Source organism: Serinus canaria, chromosome Z, assembly GCF_022539315.1.
Source record: "Serinus canaria isolate serCan28SL12 chromosome Z, serCan2020, whole genome shotgun sequence".
Lineage (NCBI taxonomy): Eukaryota > Metazoa > Chordata > Aves > Passeriformes > Fringillidae > Serinus > Serinus canaria.
This window is the reverse complement of record NC_066343.1, coordinates 74,162,680-74,180,937: the sequence shown is the minus strand read 5'-3', so window position 1 is coordinate 74,180,937 and position 18,258 is coordinate 74,162,680. Positions and strand designations below refer to the sequence as shown.

The following is an 18,258-nucleotide window of genomic DNA, read 5'->3' as shown; positions in this document are numbered from 1 at the left end:
TCTGGATGAAGAAGATCCCAAATCCTGCCTCTGCTTTTTGTTAGGAGCACACATTCCTCTACCAGCAAACTCACAGCAGCTGCTCCTACTGTTCCTAATTTAAACCTCGCTTTAAATCTAAAAACATATTACTAGTGATGGATTTTGACTAAAGCTGGGGACTATTGACTAATTAAGGCACTTAGTATCAGATCCCAGTCTGGATCAGCTGTTAGCAATGGTTTTACTGGGTATTAGACCAGAGATCCCAGGCTGGATTGCTGTGCTGGGCTCCTCCACCTGAAATCAGTGGACTGCAGAACAAACTCTCAAGGAACATCCTGAAATGGTGTTTCACTGGAAACATTTGATGAGAATCCCAAAAAACAGAGTGCAAATATGCTGGAAATGTTGTAAGCACACACAGGGAGGCTCTCCCTGACTAGCTGATACTGAGGGGGAAGCCTCACTGCTCAGAGTCTAAGCTGACAATGTTCTTCTGTGACTCAGCATTGTGCTGACTGCATTCAAGGACCCAGTGGGAAAGCACGGGAGCCTGATGAACGGGGTAGGTTAGCAGATGAAATAAAAAAGCAAATTGTGATTGTTGGCTAGGTCTAACTTTAGAAATAAAAAACCAAACTAAGTCAAAATCCCAAATTTCCAAAATACTTTGCTAAAGAAAACCATCAAAAAGAAAAAAAAAGGTATCTTTTAGAATACCAGTTTTGGGACCAAGACCATTAGACTTATAAGGGGGGCTTCTTGATATCCACATTTCATGGCTTTCCTGGATTTAGGTGTGTTTTTTGTCTATTTTCCCTGCAAATCATATTTTCTTCCCTCACACAATCCTTGAAAGGCTGAGGAGTGATAAAGGATCACCCACAGGTTTTGTCAGGTTGGCTTGAGGGATGATTGTCTAACAAAACACAGGGCACCCAGCAGCACCTGAAGCTTGGGATCCACATGAACACAGAAACCACACACATCAGGAAGCTTTCTTTATCACTGGAGAACACAGTGAGAGTGAGGCAGTTAGGAAGGGGATGTAGAGAGGATCCAGAGCTGCAGGATCTCTGTGCTCCACTCCACCAAGCCCTTGCTGGAACTGGGCTGGGGATTTCACAGCAGGATAACCATGCTGGAGTATCACTCTGCTCCATGTATTGGCTTTTTTTTTTTTTTTTTTTTTTTTTTTTTTTTTTTAAATCTCCGTGCTAGGGTTTATTAATCTGGAATCATCAAACAGTGTCAGACGTAAGAAGCCTGGCCATGGGAACCTCTGACGATTAACAAGCTCAAGAGCCTAAGCTCACCTTGCGAGGTGAGACCCGGGGTGAATCCAGGCTGGGGATAAAGAGTAGCTCTGGGAGAAGGACTTGAAGATGCTAGTGGTGAGGCCCTGGCACAGGTTGTCCAGAGAAACTGTGACTGCCCCTGCATCCCTGAAGTGTCCAGGGCCAGAACGGACGGGTCTTGAAGCTGGTCCAGTGGAAGGTGTGCCTGCCCATAGCAGGAAGTGTGAGCGGATGCTCTCTCGGGCCCGCTCCCACCCGTCTCGGCGATCCCACCCCTCAAGTCCCCTCAGACACGCAACCCGAGGGCAGCGGGAGGCGCTCTGACCCCGGGGCGGCGCCTCCGCCGCGCTCCCCTCAGGCGGTCCCGCCTCCCGCGCGCTTCCATTGGCAGCTCCTCTCCGCCGCGCGCTCCCATTGGCCGCGCCGCCCGCCCGTCCGCCGCGGTTTGTTTGGTCGCGTGGACCTGTCAAGCCCGGCGGGGGGGGGGGCGGGGGGGTGACAGCGAGACAGAGACGGAGAGCGAGAAGGGTGGGGCGCCCCCCCCCCGGCGGTCCCACGTGGCAGCGCCCGGCGCCCCGACGGGGCGGGCAGGACCCCCCCCCCCCCCCGCGTCCCGTGTGGCCCCCCCGGCGCGGGGCCAGCGACATCCGGGCCCTTGGCTCGCCACAGCCGCCGAGCCGCCCGAGCCGCGGGCCAGCGCCGCCGGACGGGGCGGGTGGTGCCGCGGTGCCCGGCGCGGTGCTGTGTCCGTCGCCATCCGCTGCCACTGCCCCCTTCGAGGTGCGCGGAGCTGCCCCGCCCCGCCCCGTCCCGTCCCGTCCCGTCCTACGGCGGGGGCGATGCTCCTCTCGCTGCGCTGCCCGCGGATCCCTCCCTGCTGATTGGTTTTAGACGGTAAGTTCTGGTTTTATGTATTTATTAATTTATTTATTTTCTGTCTTGTTTGCTGTTTTAAAATAATGCTCTGTTTCCTCCCTACCGGAATTGCCGGGTGGGAAGCTGCCTTCACCGACGGGGGTGGACCGGGGGGTCCCTCCATCCCCAGCCCCGCCAGGACCCTCCTGCGGGGGGAGGCGGCGGCGGCAGCCCCCCCTCCATCTCCCCTCCCCTGCCGTCCCTCCCTCCGTCCCTCCCGGTGCCAGGGGACCCTGCCCGGTCCTCCCGCTGGGTCCCCGAGCTGCGGCAGCATCACGCAGAGGCAGCGCTGCTGTCACCGGCGCTCCTGGCTCCCAGGTCGGACATTCCCCCGTTCTTCTTCTCCAGCGGTAGTTAGTTTTTATTGATAAATTGTTTTATTTTTTCCTGATTAATTACTGTTAGTAATTTTTATTATTATCCCCTGGATCGTGGCAAAACTTTCGCCCGAGTTCCTGCTGCCCGCGGGGGCTCGCGGTGCTGCCGGTGCGGTCCCGCTCCGCGCAGCGCTCCCTGACGTTTGGGATCAACTTACAGGATCGGCTTTTCCTTGCGCTGGAGGACGGGATGCGCGGGGTGATCCCGAACCGTCCCGTCCTACCTCATCCCATCCTTTCTCCTCTGCACCTCGCAGCGGGACAGGGACCCGACGGCTCGGGATCCCCCTGTTGCTGGGAAGCCCTCTGTGCGTTTTTAGCCCGGTTTTGACCCAGCTGCTGCCTGTGCCTGTGAGAGCTGGGAGGCGGCTGTGGCTCCTGTCCAGGGTGACAGCTCGGGCGAGGCGCTGTCCCCGCTGATGCTGGAGAGCCTCACGCTGTGTCACCGTGTTTCTTAGGTTTGCCCGGCGCGGGATCATCCCCCGGACAGCCCCGCATCCCGGCGGCAGCACCGAGTCTCGGCGATGCGGTACGTCTGCTGCTGCGGGCAGGAGCGGCGCTTCCCGGAGTAGGGGGAGGCTGGCTGCGTGCCCCGGGCTGTGGGATTCAGGGACAGGTGGGCCTGGAGGAGGGTGTCCCTGGGATGGGCACAGCCCGGGTGTGGGGAGGGTGGGGCGAGCATGCCGGGGAGAGGCATGGTGTGGGGTGAGCATCTCTGGGATGAGCTGAACCCAGATTTGGGGAGTGTGGGGTGATCATTTTTGGGATATGCTTAGTCTGGTGTGATCATCCCTGGGATGTGCTCAGTGTGGGGTGACCATCCCTGGGATGTGCTCAGTGTGGGGTGATCATCTCTAGGATGTGCTCAGTGTGGGATGGGGACTGTGGGGTGGTGATCCCTGGGATATGCTCAATGTAGGGTGACCATTCCTGGGATGTGCTCAGCCCCAGTGTGGGGAGTGTGGGGTGAAGATTCCTGGGATGTGCTCAGTGTGGGGTGATGGTCTCTGGGCTGTCCCTGGGTGTGCTGTGAGCATCCCTGGGATGTCCTCAGTCCTGTCAGGCTTGGAGCATCCCAGCTGGCATGGGTGCTTTTCCAGCTCCCTTGCTGTGGCAGCAGCCGTGGTATCCCCAAATGTCCCCTCTGTCTCCTGGCTGCACACGCTGTGCAGCAGGAGAGGGAGCTCACACCCAGTGGGCTAAACAGGAGGGGGTCAGGGTCTCTGCACGGGGTCCTGGGAGCCCCCCTGCCCGCTGAAGGAGGGGAACCCCCTTCCTCTGAGCCCCCCTTTCCGCCAGCCCTCGCCGCAGCTCCGGCGCTGAATTTCCTCCGAGCCCTCCTGCCCATATTGTGCTATTGATTGCTGAGCTGAACTTCCTCCCGAAATCATTAAAGCTTAAAAAATTGATGGCACAATAGAGCCCTTTATTAGCCACATAACTTTTCTTGCTTTCTTCCTTTCTTCTTAGGGTTTTTGTTTTTTTTTTAATCAACACAAAAGGGCAGAGCCTGAGCTCAGATTTGTGTCCTGTGTCCCTGGGAGAGCTGGGCAGCGTGCCCTCCTCCACCCCAGCTACCCATCAGCACAGCCGTGCCTGGCTATTTATTAGGAAAAATGGCAAAGATGGAATCGATGCGTGCAGGTCTTCTTTTTCTTTTCTCCTTTAATCCTAGCCTCCTCTCTTTGCAGCCTACAGATAGGTCTATCTATTTGTGCTCTTGTAAATAAAAATATTTGAGTGGGGACTGTAATATTTTATTCCCTGTCATGTCTATCCTTCGGTCTAATGACGGCTGAGTTCTTGCTTGGTATTAACTTACCATTTTAGTAACAGTTGAGTTTTCCTGAAGGAAATCCCTCTGGGCTGGCCATTACTGTGTCATTGTATAACACAGCAGAAAGATGGATTACCTGGATGGATCTCCTCCAGCGTGACTTCACCAAGTGACAGGCTTCAGCTAATTTATCCCCGCTCCCGTTGCAATTGTTGGGATGGGGTTTATAGCTTCCAGGAAATATTTGCAGAGTCTCCGGGTGTGCAATTGTAAATACAGGCACTGATTTGCCAGGTGGGACTGCTGGCAGCATCCTGCTTCATTGTGAAGCCCCAGCTCCTGGAGTCAAGTTAACCCCTATGAGTTCTTCAGTGGGGAAATAAAAAGTTTTTACTTTTTCTGGTTATTCAGAGAGGTTTTAAGATGTGCTTGGGCGCATTTGAGTAGAGGCAAGAGAAAGAGGCAGGAAAAAAAGTACATTTATATGTGTGAGTGTGTTCAGGTGTAAAATAAATCTCATGATTTCGAAGCCAATATAGCATTTTGTTGAAGGATCCCTCAGCAGTCCTGTGCTGAAGCAGGGATTGAAAGTCATGTGGAGGGGACACTGCCTGGCTGCGTGGCCTTGGGCCAGTCATTTATCTTCTCTGCTGCAGTGTCAGTATCTCAGGAGCGTGGCAGCCTGTGCTGGCCCATTTTCTGCTAGCCCTGTCTCAGTGCTGCACATTGTCCCTCTCCTCCTCACCACAGCTTTCATGAGGCACCCTGTTAGTTTCAATGCTCTTCATCAGGCTGGAGACACCTGAATGCCAGGTGTCCCTCCCAAAATGCTTCCCTGCTAGGACAGGAGCAATGGGTTCATCCCTCTGTGCTGCCTGCTTGTCAGGAAGAAATCAGATTTGTTCTGTGCAATGCCATCCTCCCTGTGTGCCCCCAGTTTGTCATCCCTGCAGAATATGGCGTGCTGCTGCCGAAAATGATGAAGCTGTAGAACAAGAATAGATCAGAGGGGTTTGTGTTTGCAGATGACGCTGAGCTGAGTGTGGTTGACGTGCCTGAGTGATGGGATGCCATCCACAGGGACCTGGACAAGCTCGAGAAGTGGGCCCAAAGGAGCCTCGTGAGCAGTGCCATCTTCAACTAGACCTGGTTGCTCCAAGCCCCATCCAGCCTGGCCTTGGACACTCCCAGGGATCCAGGGACAGCCACAGCTGCTCTGGACACCCTGGGACAGGGCCTGCCCACCCTCCCAGCCAGCAATTCCTCATTCCCAAGATCCCATCTGTGCCTGCCCTCTGGCCCTGGGAAGCCATTCCCTGGCTGCTGTCCCTCCATGCCTTGTGCCCAGTGCCTGTGCAGCTCTCCTGGAGCCCCTGGAGGCCCTGGCAGGGGCTCTGAGGTGTCCCTGGAGCCTTCTCTTGTGCAGGGGAACAGCCCCAGCTGTGCCAGGCTGGCTCCAGAGCAGAGGGGCTCCATCCCTGGCAGCATCTCCGTGCCCTCCTCTGCACTGGCTCCAGCAGCTCCAGGTCCTTCATACACTGAGGATTCCCAAGCTTGACTCTGGGTGGGGTCTCACCAGAGAGGAGCAGATGCAATTAAAATTTGAAAAAAAAATTGAAAAGGGCTGAGAGTGCCTAGACTGGGGCTTTGCCATTATCAAAATCAGGTGCCTGGAGACAAATTTGGGATCTAAGTCTCTGTGAAGCCCTTCTCCTTCCCGGCTTGCCCAGGGCATCCCTGTAGTCCCAGCCTCTGTCCCATTGCAGTGGCATATTCTCCTCAGCAGTCAGGACTTTCTGTTCTGTTCTCTTCTCTTCTCTTGCCACGCTTTAGAAGCTTATACAATTTTTTTGGCGCTTTTCCCTGAAGTCATTATTCTGGGTAACATGGCTTGTTTGTTTATGCTTTTTGGTTTTAATCATACTTCTTTTTTTTTTTTTTTATAATTTATTTATTGTGTCTGAAAAGCTTCAGGGCTTCCTTTCTACTCCGTCACTCCCAGATGGTGGCCTATTAAAAAAACAAGGAAATATTAGAATAAAAACGGAAATAGTTTGGTTCTGTTATGAATGAAGTTTGGCTTTTCCAGAGTGGGTTTGGGAGAGAAAAAGAAGGGCAGAGAAGGAAGTATCAGGTGTTTTCAGCGGGAAAAGTGTCTCCTGCCCTGTATTTTCAGCTCTGCTGAGTCTGTGCCACTCTTTTTACAGCACTCCTATGAAAAGGGATCCGGGTCTTGCTTTGCCTTTTATCTCACCATGACCAGCTCAAAGAAACAACAGCCACTCTTCTCATTAATCTGTTTCATTTTTTTAATAAGACATTCGTTCTCCATTACTGTCACTGGGGGGTGCCTTGCTTATTTACACAACCTGGTTGGTTGAAAAGTCTTTGCATTTGGGTTTTTTGGAGGATCAAGAAGCAGGTGGATGGGGAGTGGTGGTCCTTGTCAGCCTGCTGGCTCCTTCTCCAGCAGTTCTCCAGTACCAAAGGGGGATGCTCCAAGAACAGGGCTCAGAAGAAAGAACTAAAAGGGTGGAGCGGCACTGCCACCTTGTCCATGTGGCAAGGACAACCAGGAGCCATCTCTGCTGCTGTTGCAGACTGTGGTGCAATTCCGAGGGAGCAGCACAGGGATACTGGCACACCTCCTTTGTGCCTTGGAGGTCCTGCCCATCCTGGTGACACTTTTGCAGGTGTGGCTCGGCGTGGCAGCAGCTTGGTGGATGTCCACATGCCAGTGCCTCATGGGATGAACATCTGGCACAGACACGGGAGGTGGCACAGGTGGCTGGCATGAGCTGGCCCACGTCCCCAGGGGTGCTGCTGGACCACGTCAGCCTGCTTCTGGACATGGTGCTGGCTTCACCAGGGAGAGGGCAGGGCCACACCTTGCCAGGCCAGAGCTGGTGTGTTGCTAATCCAGCTGCTGTGCTGCTCCCCAGCAGCAGCAGGGCTTGCACACTGCCTCGGGGTGCCTTTGGAGCAGAGGAGAGCTTTGGGCTGATAGCATCTCATCCTGCTGGTCCATACAAACCAGCGCTGGGGCAAGTGTTTATTGCTCCTGTAGGAAAGCAGGTCTCCAGGGCAGCTAGGGAGGCTGTCACAGCTAGGACAAACCACAGGGACAAGATGAGATAGCCGCAAGTTTAAATTGAGGCTATCTCATCTTGTCCCTGTGGTTTGTCCTAGCTGTGACGGCAGCAGGGCAGTTTAAATTCCTTATTAGTGAAAATTTCTTCATAGAAAGTTGGCAGATGTTGACATGGTCTGCCCAGGGCAGTGGTGGAGTCCCCATCCCTGGAGGGATTTAGAAGCCATGTGGATTTGGCACCTGAGACAATGGTTTGGTGTTGGGCTTGCCAGTGCTGGAGGAACATTATGACTCAATTTTAGAGAGCTTTTGCCATCTTAAAAAAGGAATTCTGTGGTTCTTTGATCTGGGACTGGCTTTGCAGAGGCCTGAGCTGCTGGCCTGTAGTTCCTCATGGTCTAGGTGTTTTGGTGGCACACACACCTCTGTTTGAAAGAGGACATGGTGGCCCCGTGTTGTGCTACAGGTGGGGCTTCTGTGCCTCTTCTGGTTAAATACTTAGACTGGTGCTCTGTACATCAGATCTTGCTTTGTTTTGCTGGTGTTTTCCTAGGGATTTGAGGACACTCTCTGGCTTTACAACCATTCCCCACCAACACCAGCCAGGATACTTCCTGTTCTCCTGTGTGATCTACAGAGCTGCTGTTGTCTCCTGCTGCTGCTGTCAGGCTGCATATTGATGGCACAGCCTCAGTCATGGTTGGCACCTGAATGAATTACAGCAATACAAATAAATAAGAGAAGAAATAGTATTTGTGAGAGCAATGGGTTGAAGATCTAACATTTATGCAGCACCATTTATCAGAAATGACACACAAATGCTCTGTAAACTCTCACATGCACATAAAATGCTGCACTCAGGCTTCAGGGTACCGTCAGCTGTTTAATAACAAAGCTGCACCATGGTTCAGGACCCTAAATGCAAAATTACTTATTCTGCTTCTAGCTGCAGGGAAAATTTGAGTCCACAGATAACGTGAAGCCTATTGGAAACTCTTGGACACCCCTGTGGACATAACATGGGCATTTTATTTGTGTCTTTCAGTGGGGAAATCAGCAGCTCTACGGCTTATCTGAAAGTCGTTGCCTTTACCAGCTAAGAGAAATGGTCTCCTTTGGGCTGTTGGGTGCATGGTGCTATAGAAAGATATATAATGGTTTGGGCTGCAAGGGACCTTAAAGCCCATCCAGTCCCACCCCGTGCCATGGGCAGGGACACCTTCCACTGGCTCAGGTTGCTCCTAGCCCCATCCAGCCTGGCCTTGGACACTCCCAGGGATCCAGGGACAGCCACAGCTGCTCTGGACACCCTGGGACAGGGCCTGCCCACCCTCCCAGCCAGCAATTCCTCATTCCCAAGATCCCATCTGTGCCTGCCCTCTGGCCCTGGGAAGCCATTCCCTGGCTGCTGTCCCTCCATGCCTTGTGCCCAGTGCCTGTGCAGCTCTCCTGGAGCCCCTGGAGGCCCTGGCAGGGGCTCTGAGGTGTCTCTGGAGCCTTCTCTTGTGCAGGGGAACAGCCCCAGCTGGGCCAGGCTGGCTCCAGAGCAGAGGGGCTCCATCCCTGGCAGCATCTCCGTGCCCTCCTCTGCCCTGGCTCCAGCAGCTCCAGGTCCTTCCTGTGCTGGGGACCCCAGTACTGGGGAGAGATATACCCCAGCTCTGCAGGTGAGATATTTCCTGAGCAGAGCAGAAAGGGCAGAATTTTCTCCCTTGCCCTACCAGTCCAGCCCTAAGTAGCCTTATGAGTTACTGATTGACTGAGAAAAAAACTGAAGAAAAGTGAAAAGTGAAGCCTCTCAGCCTGCTGTTGCTGGTTTTTGCAGACCTTCTGTCTAATGAGCACAATATCTACCGGTCTGCAAGGTGGCCTTTGCCCTGTGGGACCTCTTGGACTCTGTTCTTGGTGGCAGGAGCCTTTCCAGTGCTGTGGGAGCCCTCTCATTGCATCATGTTTAAGAGCACACATCAGAGGAGGAGGTTGGGAGGGAGGAGAAAAGTTTACTTCTTGCCCCCCACCACCCCCCTCCACTTTTTCTTTTCCATTTTAATAAGGAAATCCTATTTTTGCATATTTGTTTGCTCCAGCCTTCTCCTTTCTCCAGGCTTTGTCTAGTGTGAGACCTGAAGATTTGCATGCGTGATCCAGTCTGATGGTAGTAACCAAATCAGCCTTAGCAAATGTAGGGACCTCAAGCTAACTGGCAGGAGATGAACTCCATGACTGCCACGGAGATGAGCCCTTCTGTAGAGCCTGTTGTGCCTTGGCACAGGGGCACGAGTCAGGAGCCACTGGCAAGTTTGAAATATGGATCCCTTTGGGGCCTTTGTTTTGAGGTTGCCTTGCTCTGCGGTGAGCGCGCGATCAAAGGGAAGCCGAGAAGAGGGTGGGCAGGAGCATGGTGACCTCTGCCAGCTCAGCAGGCTGAAGTCCAGGAGATGTGAGAGAACATATTTGGGCTATTCACTGTCGCTTCTGAGCATCTAGATTGTGAATTAAACAGGGGAGAAGAGAAGTGTGACTGTTGGTAGTCACCAAGGTTGCTCAGCGGGGATTTCTGGCCAGCGCTGTTACTGGTCAGCCTGGCCTTTGTGAGCTGTCCTCTTCTTTGGATGTTTCCACTTCGGAATTTCTTTTTAGGGCTGGAATTCCATACTGGTGACCTTGATCTTCTCTCCATCCCAAAGGTACCAAGCATTGTGATAATTTGGGCTGTCCTGTGCTGGGCCAGGTGAGGGGTTTTGATGGTCCTTGTGGGTCTTCCCAGGTCAGGGTATTCATTCTGTTCTTCTGTGACTGGTGCAGGGCTGGTGCTGGCTGGTGCCTTGGATTAATTAAATTAATGTCTGATATGCAGTTGTTTGTTTTCCCCACAAGAAGATAAACACTTCTTGGGCAACCTGATCAGAAGCACAGAGTTGCCATGTGAATTGTAAGCAGCAGAGTTTCTTTTAACTGTTTAAAAACTATTAGGCTGTAAAATGAGCCTAACATAACATGTAATTAATACTGCAGTGTGTTAATTTCCCATGTTCAGGTTTTAAGGTTAAAGTGACCTGGGACAGACAGGCTTCACTAGACAAACATGGACATGTAAATTAATGGTATCAGGTCAGAAATGACCCATTTTAGGGTTCCTCTTCGCATCACTCTTCCAAATATGAAAAAGAGTCTTAGCTTAATTTTGTGATGCTGATGCAACTTGAGTATCCCATTTAAGCAGATTTGTCTGTACATGTATGTACATACTCCTGTAGCACAGTCTGTGTTGTGTTTTGATGCCTTTTTTAAGGTCTTCTGTAGAATGGTTTGGGTTGGCAGGATTCTCAAAGCTCATCCAGTACACCTTCCACTGTCCCAGGCTGCTCCAAGCCTTGTCCAGCCTGGCCTTGGAAACTTCCAGGGGTAGGGCAGCCACAGCTTCTCTGGAAAACCTGTGCCAGGGCCTCCCCACCCTCACAGGGAAGGATTTCTTTGTAACATCTAATCTAAATTTAAAACTCTGACTTTAAAACCTATCTCAACATGCCCATGTGAAAAGTCCCTTTCCATCTTTTTTATAAGCTCCCTTTAAATATTGAAAGGAACATATCTGTGGGTCTTCAGGAGGAACAGAGGAGCAGATCATTTTACCTCCTCTCAAATAGTCTAAAAATGGGGTGCTATGTGTAGCACAGCTGAAAGCAGTGATTTTTTTTTTTTTTGGGTCACCTCGACTGGGAACCTGGTATGCTTGAAAACTATAAAATAAAAAGTTCTCCAAATTTTCCACAACTGCAATTCCCCCATGTTATTTTCACATGTTGCAACAATTTGTACTTTAAAGGCACCATTTTAGCAAAGCTTAATATTGCCTCTCCTGCGTTTTAGACTTGCATAGTTGTGCAAGAGATAATTGCCTGTTTAGGAGACAAAAAAGCTAATTTTGCCTCAGGCCCTGTACTTTTTCGTAACAAATTTGGTCCTTGTTGGGAAGCAGCTTGCAAGTGGTGACAGTGTGGATGAGTCTGGAGGAGCACAAATGGGTGGATAATCTGCAGGTGTGGTTCAAAAAAAAAAAAAAAAACAACCAAACCCCAGCCCACAAACCATTTTTTTCTGCCACACTGAATACTGGTGAACACCTTCACCGTTTCCTTTCACCCTCTGCTTCATCTGGTGCGGGGGAGCTGCTGGGGATGAGGACATCTCTGGGGGTTTTGGCAGCCGCCCTGGTGGGTTTGGCTGGAGGTGTGCGCCCTCAGTGTATTTGTGTGTTTGCATCTCTTTTGCTCTTACACCATTTTTACTGGTATTAGGGGGTGTTTTTAAGTGGTTTCCAATATGCAGACATTCAGACAGTGCGCCCTGAGGCTGGCGGCTCCTTCCAGTGCTTCCCCAGGGCTCCCCACACCGCACTGGCCCCCGGGCTGGTGGTGCCTGGGGTGCCTGGGCTGACTAAGGAGTGTCTGGTGACTCATGTCCTGGGGACACCCAGGTGATTGAGATGACCCAGAGGGGTAAATCTTCCTTTCTACTGCCATGCTTCATGCTCGGGGTTGTCCTCTCCCGCTCGCCTATCTCCAGTGTCTCCATCATTCTGACCTTGTTCTGTGGGGCTTCCTCAGGGTCCCTCGCCAGGATGATCCTTTCCCCACCTTCCTGTGGGCTCTCCTCCTCCCTCCCCAGAGGCAGAGCTCTCTGTCCAGCCCCGTCCAGGTCAGGTCCTTCATCAGCTGAGCAAGAGGAGGCTCTGCTGCAGGCAAGGCAGGTTGGCTGGCCAGCCACACCGATTGGTTATCAATAGTAATTAATTAAGAATGTAACAAGGTCGTGTATCTGCATGGAGCAGCTTTTCTCTGGATGAGGAACGGATGCTGATGAGGAGATTGGGATAGGTGGCTGCTGCATGGCTGGGCTTGGGAAGGGGCTGTGCTGGTGCTGCCACTGGACCGTGGTCAGGTTTTGTCACTATCATACTTTGCAAAAAATCCTCTTGCCCAGGATTCTTCTCCTGGGAAGCTGAGAAGCCTTAGAAGAAAAAGGAAAACAATATGATCTCATTCTCTTCTCCTGTGTTTTGCTTCTTTGGAATGGGGTTTGAAAATTGCTTATCCAACAGGTGGTTGTTTCATGGGTTTCATGTGAATTGTTTTAACTTAATGACCAATCCCAATCCAGCTGTATCAGGACTCTGAAAAGAGAGTAACGAGTTTTTCATTATTATCCTTTAGCCTTCTGTAAGTATCCTTTCTCTATTCTTTAGTATAGCTTTAGTATAGCATTCTTTAATATAATATCATATAATAAAATAATCAATTAGCCTTCTAAAAACATGGAGTCAGATTCATCTTTCCTCTCCACAATGGGGGACCCCAGAAATACCTCAATGGTTTGCTCTTCCTCAGAGCTGGAGGTGCTCAAGATGAGTCTTCATGAAGGGCAAAAGGAAAAGAGAATCCTCCTCAGACCAGACTGAGCACTGCCCCGTGAGTGAGGTTTGCAGCCCTTCTTGTTCAAGACTGATCCATGTAGAAGTGGCAGATTTCACTACTTGTTTAGGCTGTTCCTCACCCAGGTGTACTCGGCAAGGTGACCTCCAGCTGGCTGGTGTGATGTCAGCTGAGACACCTGCACCATTTCTGGCCCTTTTCTGCCTCTTTTTGTTTGCAAAAGGGCTGTAGCTCACTGGGGCTCACTCAGACCTGACAAGGCACTGAAATCCCCAAGCCATGTGCTTGCCCCCTGCCCATCCTCTTTGCTGGTAGCAGTGGTGGTACTGCACATTAACCCTACAGAAATTAATTTAATGTGAAAAAGCCAGACTATTTCCATCAACCAACTCACTGTCCAGCTTTGCAAGGCCCACTGTCCTCCACCTGATACTAAACTAAGGATGGGGTGAAGAGCTGGTTTTTTTGTTGTTGTTGTTTTGACTTCAAAGATTTGAAGTTGTTCGTTAAAAGAGGAATAAAAGGGGAAGCACTGAGTTTTCCTTAAAGAGGTAAAAACTTGGCATGCAGAAGAAGAAAAGTATGACCTGGATATATCTGCTGCAATAGCTAATTTTGGGGTGTTTTTGTTGTTTACAACTTCTAGCACCAACCAGCTGTGGTGTGGACAGAAGGTTTTATAGCTCCTGTAGTCAAAGAAGTACTGGTGTCTGTGAGAGAGCTGGGCTGAAGGGCTGCTGTGATGATTTATACTAGCGGAAGGTGGAGGGCATGGACACCTTCCACTGTCCCAGGGTGCTCCAAGCCCCATCCAACCTGGCCTGGGACACTTCCAGGGATCCAGGAGCAGCCGCAGCTGCTCTGGGAAACCTGTGCCAGGGCCTCCCCACCCTCCCTCTAGGGAGGCATTTCTTTCTAGTATTGACCTTTTGATGTGCTCATGTGATGCAGAGGGAGAACTTGTGTCTGTGGACAGTTGTTTAGTTTGGGTTCCTCTGGGGTTTTTGTTTTTAATGAGATGCACCATCCTTATGGGTGTGTACAATAAAGATTTTTGTCCCTTTCAGGGTGTGCTTCTTCATTTTTCTGAAAATGGATTTGTGCCTTGCTTGTTTTCACTATGCTTGAAGTGAGGAGTGAGAGGTGGCCCAGATGCAGGGAGAGTTTTGGCTGAGTAATAAAGTGTCAGTTCTGGTCCTTTTACAAAGGAAGACACAATAGGTGAGATATCAAAACACTGGGAAAAAGTGAAGAGATTGAAAAAAAAATCATGTGATATGATGGGGTGAAGCTTCAGAAGTTGTTTGGGCATTTGGGAGATGGTTCATGAGCTGCAGGTGAAGGATCTGACCCTAGGACAAGTCTCAGTTATGTGGAAGGAGGAGACAAGTCTTTGGGGATAGGATTATCCCAGTGATGGATGCTGGGGAAATCCCACAGCTGTTGTGAAGGAGGGAGCACTAATGTGGGAGCAGGAGAGGTGAGAGTGAAGGGGTTAGAAAACACCCAAGTTTTGAGCTTAACCTTGGAAAAATGTCGCCAAAAAGTTCTTTAAGTCTTCATTTTTCCAGAGAGTGCAGCTAGGACTCTGCTGGAGACACAGCCCTTTGGGAGACAGGGTTTGGGGAGGTCACCAGTGTGGGCACCTCGGCTGGTGTGTGCTGGGTGTCACCTTACACACAGACAGGGCTGGGGGACGCTGCCTGTGCCCCCCTGCCCACGGCATTTCCCTGGCAGCTCCGGTGGGAGCAGCGGAGGCGGGTGTTGGTGTTCCTGCACCTGGGCTCTGCTGCCCAGCCAGACCCTGCAACGGGTGGCCTCGTGGCCGTGATTCCTAATTAAAAAGCAGGGAGAAACCTGAGGAGCATGAAAGTATAAGCCTGATGCTAAAGCAAACCAGATGCTGCTCAGATCACGATGCCCCACGGTCCACTGGAGCGAGGATGCGGAGGCAGTCACCTGTAGACTGCTTGGGGGTGGCAGCGGGGTGAGGGGAGGGAGAGCACAAGGCAGAATAATCCCTTTTTGGTTTTTCTTTTTCCTCTGGAGCGTTTTGGTCTCGCCCCTGGACAAAAGCAGGATAGTGTGGTGTGTCATTTCCTCCCCAGCAGCCATTCAGCCTGGCACCATGTGGGCTCTGCCACCCCCTCCCCTGCCCCGGGCACAGATTGCTCCTTGTTCCAGTTGTCTGTACCACCCAGGGCTTCCTTTCCAAGTTTTCTCACACCCTTTTATAGCTGTGCAGAAGAAAGCTTTAGAGTCACACAAAGGAGGAATGGAGCAGGCAGGAGGGATATCTTTAAAAACCAGGCGTGTTTCTCTGCAGAGCCACGGTGGTGCAGAAAAGCTGGGTGAGCTCTGGCAGTGCCCAGCACGAAGAACAGGTTCAGCCCTTGTCTCATAGCCAGGGGGGCAGCTGGTCGTGTGTGCTCTGTATCCCTGACTCTTTAAATGTGAAGTCAGCTCTTCACGTCCCATTATTTTTTGTTTTCAGATCCCAGTGCAGGCACAGTGACAGGCTGGGAGGATCATGTACTGAACAGGGTGAATCTGAGCTTGGGAACACTGGATGCCCTTGCTGAAGACCTGGTTGGGTGCAGTGGCCCTGATGCTCTTGGTGAAAGCACGAGCTACAGTTGTGTCTTGTACATTTTGGGGATGAGGGAGAAGACCAGCTTCTCTGTTCCTCATGCACAGAAAGAGCATTAGACTGTCCTGCTTTCTGTTTCTCATGTTTCCCTTGATCAGCAGCTCATTTCACCAAGGACCTGCCCCAGAGGCAGGACCTTTCGCCCTCGCCAGTTTGCTTAGGTGGCAATCAAACAAATGACCTGGAGGCAAGCAGCAATTCATTACAGCCCCCATTTAGCATGCAATAAAATGTGCCGTATACCTTGTCTTCTGATCAATAAGTTGTATATTATACACGAGTCAATGTGTTTACATCACAAGGAGGCCTCTCACTGCCTCCTTTCTGCTGGGCTCTCTTGGCCTGGGATGATGGATCGACGCTGGGATGGTGGGGAGGGATATTGTTAAACAGTAATTGGTTACTGAATTATTTAGCTGCACAATCCCTGTAGCAGCAACACCGCCATTCAGCGCTTAACTTGCAACTGTCTCAGCTGAGGAACAAATACAGGGCCCTGCAAGCTCAGTGGAGCCGAGGCAGAATATTTCTGTAAGACTGTGCTTTAAGAAAGAGGTTTACAGTTATTTTGACAATGTTAGCCTTATGCAGTGGGAAGTGTATGCTGATTGCTTACAGGCTGCAGCCTTTTAATTTGTAAGCTGGAAATTTCTGCTGCTCTGATAAGGAAAAAGTGATGTTGATCCATTGCAGGTTCCCCAGATTAAAGGTGAGCATCTTCCTGCACCCTCTGACAGCAGTGGTGTTAGCTAGAGATGCAGCTGAGTTGTATCGCTTGGGTTCCTGTCCTGGGTCCCTGCAAGAAGTGGGCTGAAAAGCAACCTGACTCAGCAGGCAGAAAGCCCAACCCAGATCAAATGCTGTTCTCCTCAAAACCTTGTTGCAGGGGCGTGAACACCACCAGCCCATTCCACACTTGGTTCCACAGTGGTGAGGCTCTCCTTGCACTAACCTGCATCAGAACCTCACCACACATGGTTTCCTCCTGAATTTTCAGGTTGGCAATTGCTGAAAGTCCTCTGCCTCTGAGATGCACTGAGAAAATCTTCCAGCAGATTTTGCTCCAGCACAAAACCTGCTTTTGGTTTGTGTCTCCCTGCATATTGCAGGCAGCAGAGCCAGGATGGAGGCACTGCACACTGACATCTCTTTGTACCAAGTCCCCTGTGAGTGCAGCCCTTCACTTGAAACTGTTCTATTTCCTCCCCTGCCAGGCAGTTCCTTTTTTCCCTTTGGTGCCTGTAAGAATGTAAGAGTGATGTATGTATGTAAGAATGATCTGGTGACTCTGCAGGATTTGGTTGGAATTGGCCAGAGATCTGGTGGCTTAAACTTATTTCTTCCTTGCAGGTGCTCTCAGTGTGGATGGCAAGACCCTGATTTGATGCTCTTCTCTTTTAGCTAAAAGCCCAAAGCTTTTATTTTGCTCCTGTGGGTGGATGATGAGCTGGGAGGGGTGGGGGGGAAGGAGGTGTAGGCTGTTTGTAGGGGGCTGTTGGTCGTCCCAGCTGTGCCTGGTGTTTGCCGTGGGATGGGCTGTTCCCTCACTGCTTTGTTTGAGCTAATTTGGCACTGAGGAATAGGAGGTTCCCCTAATTCAGGAGTGAGGAGTGTCATCCACGGCACACCCCAGAGCAGAAGAGGGTCTCCCTGAGCATCACCAGGGACCTGCAGCCAAAACTTTTCCATCCATCACATAGACAAAGCCATCAGTGGATGCTCTGATGACTATTCCAAGTACAATTTGATTATTGCTATTAATTTTACTAACTTGCTCCAGTGCCTGGCATATCCAGCACTGGGACAGGGCTCTGCTTTGCTGCATAGGCATGAATATTCTGCTCAAAAGTCCCAAATGCCCTTGTCCAGTCCCACAGCGGGAGGTCTGATGCTCGCCAGTCCTGCCCAGCTTTGTTTTTCCTCCCCTTCTTGCAATTCTTGTAACTCTGTGTAACCAATAGCAGTATCCAGCCCTGTGATTCAGACCTTCCCAAAGACACATCTCGGGGAAGATTAACCTCCCTAATGGAAGCTGGGCTAGAGACAGCTGCTGCTTTCAAACCCTGGTCCCAAATAAACCAGGGAGATCTGGGAGGCTTTTAACTTTCTGAGCAAGTGATGTATAAAGCTAAATAGTTACAATTAACTTCAAAGCATGAAACCGTCCAAGCAAAACAGAGCAAGCAAAAAATAACAGAAAAAAAGAAAATATTCCTTCCTAGATTTGTGTTAAAAATGAGTTGACTTTTGTGTCACATTAGCTGTGCCTTTAATATAAAGAAGTTTTTTTTTTAAATTCTGAATTGTAATGGGTAACTGATAATGAAGTTCTCCCTTTCCTTGGAGTAGTGTGGTTCTGTCACTGGAGGGAGCTGCCTGAAGCTGGTATGTTAGGAAACAGGGTTATTGTTGTGTAAATCAGTGTGAGATCACTTAATTAAACACAGCCAGGGCTTTGTGGGTCTCTGAAGACCGCAGTGGAGTGGTGGCTGAGGCAGAGGGGGTGGCAGGGCTGGTGCAGGGGATGGGCACAGAGCCTTTGGCAGTCCCTATAGATCTGTGCAGGATCTGCTGCCTAGCTGATGGAATTGGGCATGGATGGATGGATGGATGGATGGATGGATGGATGGATGGATGGATGGATGGATGGATGGATGGATGGATGGATGGATGGATGGATGGATGGATGGATGGATGGATGGATGGATGGATGGATGGATGGATGGATGGATGGAT

The 18,258-nt window shown here is 50.9% G+C and overlaps 1 protein-coding gene across 1 annotated transcript in view; it reads left to right on the top strand.

Annotated features, from left to right (window-relative positions):
• The first annotated feature begins 2,108 nt into the window (after nucleotides 1-2,108).
• ZBTB7C (zinc finger and BTB domain containing 7C) overlaps nucleotides 2,109-18,258 on the top strand; it is a 157,279-nt gene continuing 141,129 nt past the window's right edge. The window contains exons 1-2 of the mRNA XM_030237587.2: nucleotides 2,109-2,174; nucleotides 3,031-3,101. The gene's annotated coding sequence lies outside the window, so the exon portion shown is untranslated. The remainder of the gene's footprint in view (nucleotides 2,175-3,030; nucleotides 3,102-18,258) is intronic.